The following is a 9,555-nucleotide window of genomic DNA, read 5'->3' as shown; positions in this document are numbered from 1 at the left end:
GCCTTCCACAATACCACGGTCCAAAACCATAATAAACCAATACCACGAACCCAATACTTGTGATCAACACGTCTGACGAGGTACCATGGTCTAAAACCATAGATTCAAATACCAAGGACTAACTACCACGAACCAAAGGTAAGTTCTCCAACATATACGCGCTTTTCCTTGCGTGAAAGTGCGTGTATATGCATATGCGCCTTTGAAACATATAACCCGCATGTATACGCGCATTCGTCTAGATGAACCTGTGTATATGACTTTTCCTTCATTCTGAAAGCCTAAACTGAGATCTGTTACCAAAGAGAGTTGCCATTAAGGACAACACCTGTGCCATATCTCCAATCCTGTGCCATAATTCCAACAGGGTGACCAAGCTGCGATGAGGAGCATGAAAGGCGTCAACTTGAACTTGGCCACCCTGCCACGTCAAATATTGTACCAGTTGCAGGATGGGGTCATCGTAGAACTTCGCTCCTGGGAAGGCCGAGGGATCTAGGTCCTGCATGAGTAGAAAATCAACATGGACCAGCTTAGTATCCAGAGGGATGAGCTGGTTGCGCAGGCTCATGGATTGGAGCAGGCCATAGAGGATGCATGCAAGAGCATTCCAGAGTTGGCCATGCTGGGATTCCACATGGCAGGACAAGAATTTTATTCAGAAGAATCAAGAAGTACTCAAGCGTTGATGACAACTCTTCTTAAAGGAGAGGGGCATGTAAGGTCCCTATACTACTAGTGTAACCCCTTATTATTATTAGTACAAACCCCTTATTATATTTTTGTGCCCATGTAGTCCCTATATTTTTATTATTGTGCCCCATAGAAACCCACTATTGTTATTATTGTGCCCTTACATTATTATTGTTATGTCGGCTCTAATTATATTATGACCCCTTAGACTCCTATATATAGAAAGGAGGTCTTGTCATTTGTATCATTTAAAAATTGTTCATTTGTGTAATGAAAAGGAGGTTGATCCCTCAAAGAGGTTGAATTCTAAGGCATTGATCTACCTTTTCTATTTTTCTATGAGCTGGTTTCCTAACATTTGGTATCAGAGCTTTGGATTCTAGGGTTTCGCTACTCCAAACAAGTCATTGTGGCATTTTCGCTATAACTTTTTCTGTGATGTTTTAGAAGCTACAACAAAAACACATTTGAGCCGAAATAGTTTTAAACTTCGGGTACAAATTTTAGACCTTGTCTCGCTACATTTGCAGAGATAAGATTTGATGAACTTAGGGTTTTTGCAGACTCTCGAATTACATTCCAAAAAGGTGACCTGGGGAAACTTGTCATAACTGTCTCTCTGAGAATCATATTGAAATTTCATTAGAAGTTACAGAAAGAGGACGGGCTGTAGTTTCTTGTGTATATTTTTCAGATCCGAAGGTCGAAAGAGTGACACGTGGCACATCGTAAAAGTTCGCTCTACTAAACTAGTTTATAATCAGGTCATCTTGGGAGATTGTGCATAACTCTTTCTTCGAGAATCCAATTTCGATCAAACTAGTGGCATTAGAAAGAGGAGACAGAGGGCTACGATAGATCTTGATTGCAAAATTGGAAGATCTGAAATTATATAGTTACAGTCATTTCAAGATCAAGCTCCTTCAAGAAAGGGTGATATGAGGAAGTTTGATGGCAAGGATCTGGTAAATTGGATACTACAGATGGAGCAATATTTTTATCTATGTGAGGTGGAACTGTTACAAAAGGTGTGTATTGCATCTTCATATTTAGAATCGGATCAATTTTTATGGTATAAATGGCTTTGTTCTTGTAAACCACTTGTTACGTGGTCAATTTTCATGGAGGAAATGATAGCACATTATGAGGATACAAAGAGAAATACCTTCTTTAGCCAATTGATAAATCTCAAACAAAAGAGTTCAATGGAAAATCACATTGAGGACTTTAAAAAATTGAATATAAGGGTAAATGATATTCTAGAGAAGCAAAGGATTGATGTCTTCATAGGTACTTTAAAGGATAACATTCAACATGAGGTTCGTCTTTGGGAACCTGATTCATTGGAGAAGGCATTCAGGTTGGCAAGAAAAGTGGAAAGAAAAATTATGGAAACAAGGAAGTCTACCTCTCACAACTATAAATATGGAAGTTTTGCTTCTCCTAGCCTTCCACAACCTACAATGTTGATACCACAATAATTGGAAGAAAAAATAACAAAAAGGATTTGTTACAATTGTGATAACAAATACATTAAAGGTCATAAGTGTGCTGAGAAGAAATTATTTTACATAGATTTTGAAGAGGAGGAAGAAAAGGATCAAGAAACATTAAAAGAAGATGATATACACTAGGAACCAAACCCAGAGAAAGAAGAAATGAATCCGACCATATCTTGTAAATCATTGGAAAGAATTACCACTCCTCAAACTCTCAATATAGAAGGACATATCAAGAAGAAAAAGGTTCAAGAAGTGAAATATCACATGGAGAAAGAAGAAATGAATCTGACCATATGTTGTAATGCATTGGACGGAATTACCACTCCTCAAAATATCAAGATAAAAGGACATTATCAAGAAAAAAAAGGTTCAAGAAGTGAAAGATCACATCAAGAAAGAAGAAATGAATTCGACCATATCTTGTAATGCATTGGCCGAAATTACCACTCAAACTCTCAAGATAGAAGGACATATCAAGAAGAAAAATGTTCAAGAAGTGAAAGATCACATCTAGCATCAACAAGTTCTCCAACTTTTAAAGGATGATGCCACTTGGTGCAGAATCGAATGAAACAATAGGTAGATCAACATCGCAGTGAAAAAAGTTTTGATGTAGGTGATTGGGTATTTTTACAGCTACATCTCAAGCAAGCCATTTATGAGAAGGAAATTTTGGCAACACTACATGCACTTAAGAAATGGCGACCTTACCCAATGGGAAGACACTACAAGGTAAAAATGGATCATGATAGTCTTAAATACGTTTTAGAACAAAGATTATCCTTAGGAGAACAGAAAAAATGGGTCACAAATATGTTCTGTTATGACTTTGAAATCTTCTACAAAAAAGGGAAGCAAAATTTTGTTGCAGATGCACTCTCAAGAAAGGATGAGGATGCGGAAGCATTGTTTTGTGTTATTTATATTATCCAACCAGATTGGATAAAAGAAGCAAGCGATGAATTGAAGAAGGATGAAGAAGTGTGAAGAAGTGTGGCCACTCATTCAAAAGTTGCAGAATATCCCAATTCAAACAATATTTCCAGAACTTGAAGAGGAAGGAAAAATCATATTGGAACCTGGAGCAGTCAAAGAAAAAAGAACCTGAAAGCTATGAAATCGATCAATTTCAGAGTATCTCATCAAGTGGAAGAACTTACCTGCTGAAGATTCCACATGGGAGGACAAGAATTTTATACAGAAGCGTCAAGAACTACTCAAGCATTGAGGACAACTCTATTTGAAGGAGAGGGGCATGTTAGGTCCCTATACTACTAGTGTAACCCCTTATTGTTATTAGTACAACCCCCCTATTATATTGTTGTGCCTATGTAGTCCCCATATTGTTATTATTGTGCCCCATAGAAGCCCACTATTGTTATTATTGTGTCCTTACATTATTATTGTTAAGTCGGCTCTGATTATATTATGACCCCTTAGACTCCTATATATAGAAAGGAGGTCTTGTCATTTGTATCATCCAAGAATTGTTAATTTGTGTAATGTAAAGGAGGTTGCCCACTCAAAGCGGCTGAATTCTAAGGCATTGATCTATCTTTTCTATCCTTTTGTGAGCTAGTTTCCTAATATTTTCAAAAAAGGAAAAGAGCATAATGAATCACCAATGCCCTATCCCTCAAGTGCCTCCCCAGTAACGGTGTGAAAATCTTGGGTGTAATAAAAAACCTAACATTTAATTGTCAATTCGGGAGTTTGTAAACTTGGAGGCGCATTACTCGAAATGCCAGAGAGAGACCCTAGAAATATTAAAATCAAATTCTATTCTAACTTTCACAACAATCCCTTTATAGATTCCTGCAAATAACAATTAATTCAAATCCTGCAATCAAAGGCAACTTAAGAAAACATGAACACCAATCTTACAGTCTATCATAAATTGTAGGAAATCCTTAGTTATTAACAAAATCACTGCTTATTCTAGACTATATACTAACAAGCACACTAAACAATTTGGGTATTGGCTTCTTTACTCATTAATTTATCAAGAAAACTAAGATTACAACTTTGTTCCTATGCTGGAAAGATTTTGTTCCCGCACTATAACGACTTTGTTCTTATATTGGAACAACTTTGTTCCTATACTAGAATGATTCTTCTTCTGCACTAGAACGAGTATGTTCCTGTAATAGAACAACTCGTTCCTCCACTCAACAATCTTCTATTCCTTAACCAACAAAAATATTGTGATATCAAGCCTGAAATCAAAAGGTGCGAAAAGGAAGCTTTAATTCAAGTCAAGATAAAAATTCCCAAACCATCACATGTTTCTTCAAAATGTAAACTGCGAAATCAAATGGAAATTTTATCAAACCTCAATGCGAATATTAAACTCCTGTGCTTGAATAAAGAAATCACCTTACAAATATATTTTACTTATGTCCCCCTCTAAACTATTTAACACTGTGTCTCAAGTAAACTCCTATGTTTGCAAAGGAAATTGATTCAGATAGAAAGGTTCAACTTGTGATCTTCGATCTGAATGATAGCGATATTCGATTCCTATACTTAAAGACTTTAAATAAACAAATGATTAACAAGACCAAGAATACGATTTAGATCTGACAATTTCCACAAAGAAATCAGCTTCCTTACACAATTACAATATGCATTTATCAGAATGAGGGGTTCTTCCTTGCTTATTGCAAATAAATGAATTTTAAACGAGATCTATGCTAATCACTAAGTGAGGTCAAAATAGATGAAATATTGCAAACCCTTATCCTTAACTGAAAGGAAATTTAAAGAAAAAATTTCAAACCCATAATGCTTGATGTGCTTAAAAAGTGAACATAAAGAAATGCTTTCAATGTAAAAGAAAGAAACACACTTTAGCACACAAAACCTCAAATCTGAGAACACTGCTACAAAAGAGAAAAAAATACACAAGAGCTCATGCAATCACTCGCACACATAATCCATAAGCAACCTTCACACCAATCACTCCCTGTACTTAATACACATTATAATAGTAGTGGGAGAACAAGCTAGGTTGGTTGGGACCTAGCCAACCAGCTCATTTCCCTTTAAGGAAAATGATTAGTCTATGACAGCAAGATTAACATTACAAGAAATAGACAAAATAGATGCATGAACCAGGAATTGATGCTTGTTATTAATGGAAATCTCAGTCCTTAAACATTTAGAGCTCCATAGTCTAGTTCCAAATTGATCTGGGGAAGGGGAAGAACCATATAACTCATCTTAGAATAATGAGAGTACAAATAATGGCTTCTTATACCCCTCTACAGAGCCATGATTTGGCTTTTATAAAATTTGCAATTACATGACAAGTTTTGAACAAGCCAAGCCAAGCACAAACTGAATGAGACGGGATCATAACAACTTCCCATCCAAAGGAGGTATATTGCAACTAATATCTAATCAAGGAGACATAAATATGATACATAATTTCCATTTGTTTGTAAATCTATGCATATTTGGAATTCTGGAAAAAACATCATTTTTTTATAAAACCGCCTCAAAGATCCTTGTGTATCTCTTAGACCAATGTGAATTTTGGAAAGTTGTTTGGAGGAAACCTAATTTTTTGTTTTTTCAACAAAACCCTCTCTTGCCATTTTCTAATTCAGCTTCATTCCCTCATAAATAGTGCCCAAATTCGATTGTTTGGCTATGTTTGCAAATATGGGTTTTACCTGATTTTCTACAAATCTTCCTCAAAGACCCCTTCCTATCTCCCAAATGGTGGAGAATTCTAGAAATTCTCCCACACTTTACTCAATATCCTATATTGGAATAAAAACCCATGTTCCAGAATTTTCATATTCAACTTCATATACACACAAATATAAGGGGAAGTTGGTCATATGAAAACTACTACGAATTTGGGGCTGAAGCATTAATTGTTCCCTAAAAATCATTTTGTACGACTTGGGTGCATTTTGACTGACATGGTGTTAAAACAACATTTTGAAGAAAAACCTTGGATTTTCTCACAAATGTGTCGATATATGAAGATCCAAAATTGTTTGCTCTCTAGTGCAGGAATGTTGTTCTTTAGTGCAATAACAAGCCAATGAAAGATAAATCCACCTCTGACTCTAAAAAAGGATTCAATATCATTCAAAGCATGTGTTTTTATTACCAGCTAGAATTTTCCTTTGTGGTGAGCTTGAATGATGAAGTGGTCCACATATACTTAGTGCAGTATCCCTATGCGATGCAAGAACAAGACAATCTATATTAACAAAGAGAATTAATTCTAGAAATGCATGTAATGAAGGTATTCTTATATAAAAGACAACCCAAGCACAAATCTTCGATATTGCATTAAAACAATGTGGAAAGAGTTCATAAGCTAGTAAAACAAGGGGATAAATAGGGCATCATATGAATAAAATGGTGTGTTGGGTACAACAATTCTAGGGCCTGCCATAAACAATTATTGTTCGCAAGCGAAAATACATGGAATATGAATAGACACTAGAAAAATAAGCATAAAAAACTGAAACAAAACTTGTAGAAGCTAATAATAGTTAAAATGACACTTTTTCTGTGAAAATCATGACGAAACGATGCAAAAGAAAAAGTGAGAAAAGCGATAAGCAAAAGCAACAAAAAGAGACAGTTGAGAAACTTACTCGGAAAAGTAGTGCACATGAAACCAAAATCTTCGTATGCTCACAAGAGTAGCTAGAGCTCCAAATATAAGTTTAATAATGAGCTCTAGAATTAATTCTTATATAGATGAGAACTCATGAAGTTAAGGTTAGGGTTTCAGATGTACATGCCTAAAATCTAGGAGCTAAACTTTGTTAACTAACAGATGTAAGGTAATCAATTTGGAAAGATGTGCCACATTTCCATCAAGAAGTGTGCATGGATATCCTTAGGAATTGCACACTTCCTACTTTCAAGGAATGCGCAGTTGTCTATCACCGAGAGTTGCACAGTCCACTGGCTCAAGAGACTGCACAGTTGGTTGTCTCAATGGAGTGCACAATTCACTGACACAAAGAAGTGTGGAGTTTTCTTCCACTTGCTAATTATGTAGTGTCTGTCTCAAGGGGTTACATAGTTCACTCTAATAATGAGTTTCATATTTGAATGTCACAAAGGATTTCTCAATCCCTAATATCAAGGCATGCAATCAATGTTATCAAGGAATATTTTAACTTATTTTCTTGAAAGTACTCCTTCTATCTTTAGAAGGTGTGCAACTATTGTCGACAAGGACTGATTTTCATCATGGATTTCCTGGTACTTGTTTGAAGGAATTGATATTTAAGATAACATAAGCTTAGCATGAGAAAATGAGTGGTTGTGACACTAGTACTTCAAGAAGAAAACTTGACACAAGTTAAAATGACAATTCTTATCACCAATGGGAGGTTCCAAAATCAAAGCATGGGAAAATTTTTGGAAGGGAGTTGTAGCAACTGGAACACTAAGCTACACAAACTAACACCTTCCACCCTTAAATACATGATAAATGAATAAGTTACATCACACTAATAACATTGATTAGCTATTACACTCACTGCTCCAACCAATGTTGTCAATAACCCTGGGACCTCTACTGTCAATATCATTGTTGCACTATTTTTGTTTTGTCACTATACTGTTGTAAATGATATTGTTGTCACTGCTAACTCTTTCCCACATGTACCATATAATATAACACAAATATTTCCTATGCCCAACCTTAGGCTATCTCAAACCCTATTCCTAGTTCAGATCAACAATATGCAAGAGAAATAACAACTTGGCAATCATCCTTGGAAAGTCACTTTTATAGCTAGCAATATTCACTTAAACATACCCTTACTACATATAATCTAACTTCTCAGTGCATGCTAGTTGTATATATAAAATTTTTGTTGTACAAACTCACTTCCAAACCATATCCTTATCTACTCATTAATATTTGTTCAATAATATATCATATCTTCAAACTTCAGTACGATAGGACCTTAATAAGTTACATGAAATATTATCTTTTCATCATACAACTCCTCAACAAGGGAACTTTCATATGCTTGCAAACCTCAAAAAGTACCCACTCTCTTAGTAGCATGATATAAATAGCTATTCATGGCACCATAAATTCTCTTTGTTGCATACAAATCTTAGGAACATTGATCATTCATATTTCTTTGTAACATAACCTGAGGAGATAATCTCTAAGAACTACACTCAGCATAGGCAATAACATGGAAACTACAATAGTCACATGAAAACATATCCTTCACAATGTTATATGCAACACTAAGTAAGCCTTTTCAATTTGATATAAAAGTATCTTATATAAGAACTCTTATTCATTTACACATTCCCATATCAGCAATCCATTATACCTTAGTACTCAATTAATATCACACATGTTTTGAGTGCATCTCAAATAATGCTCGTGTACTGGCTCCACTATCCTTTCATGACCATATTATATGACATCAACAATTAGGGGTCACACCATACACGTCAAGGAGTCTCATACACTTTCAACAATTTTATACTTCATTCCTTCTTGCAGTTTAGGAGATATTTAGCAATTCACAAGTAGAAAAAAATCACCAAGATTTACCCTGACATATATCATAATTTGATTGTTTTCTTATATAGGAATGCCACTGAATTTCCCCTTATAATAACATCACATTATATTCTTGAACATCTAAATTTGGCCTTGGAGCTCGCTAATCCATTCTTAATAGCCCTTTAATTTTTCCTTCTCCTAGGGCTAACATAGGCCTGACTTGGCCCTGATCTACTGTGGCCTCTATAGGGCTTCCTTAGCCCTTCTCTTGCGGTCATATGAAACCTAATATGACCTCCTACATGTGGATTTATTGTACTTATCTCAACCTCCTATCCATGGCTTGAATGTACTTAATTTCAGTTCATTATCAATGGCCTCACAACTCCAAAGTTGGCCCTAATCCTGCAACCTAAGCATACCTAATTCATCCTCTTTCCAAGAGCCTGAGTTTTCCTTTCTCTATGGCTTGGTCCCTCTTTCACTATCCCCTAACCAACCTAAAATATATTTGATTTAACTTTCACACACTGTGGCACCCACAAAGCTAGTGCAACCTTTGTCCAATGGCTAGGATTGGGCCAAATCAACCTTCCTCTGAGGTATCTACCAAGTGAACTCAACCCTTCTTCTTCATTTGAACTTGCACCTTAAACCAACCTTGTAGCATGTCAAGAAAACCTCAAGAATCTTTGTTTTTCCTAGTGAATTTAACAATAGAAGATTGGGCAATAAACACCAAAATAAATGTTTTAGAAAATATATATTACAAAGCAATGGAACACATAGAATATATTGTAGAAATATAAACACATAAAACACATAAAACAAGAGAGACATAGA

This window comes from Pinus tabuliformis, chromosome X (genome assembly GCF_031772625.1).
Source record: "Pinus tabuliformis cultivar Carrire ecotype Pingquan chromosome X, CPIR1, whole genome shotgun sequence".
Classification (NCBI taxonomy): domain Eukaryota; kingdom Viridiplantae; phylum Streptophyta; class Pinopsida; order Pinales; family Pinaceae; genus Pinus; species Pinus tabuliformis.
Note: the sequence above shows the minus strand (reverse complement) of the source record.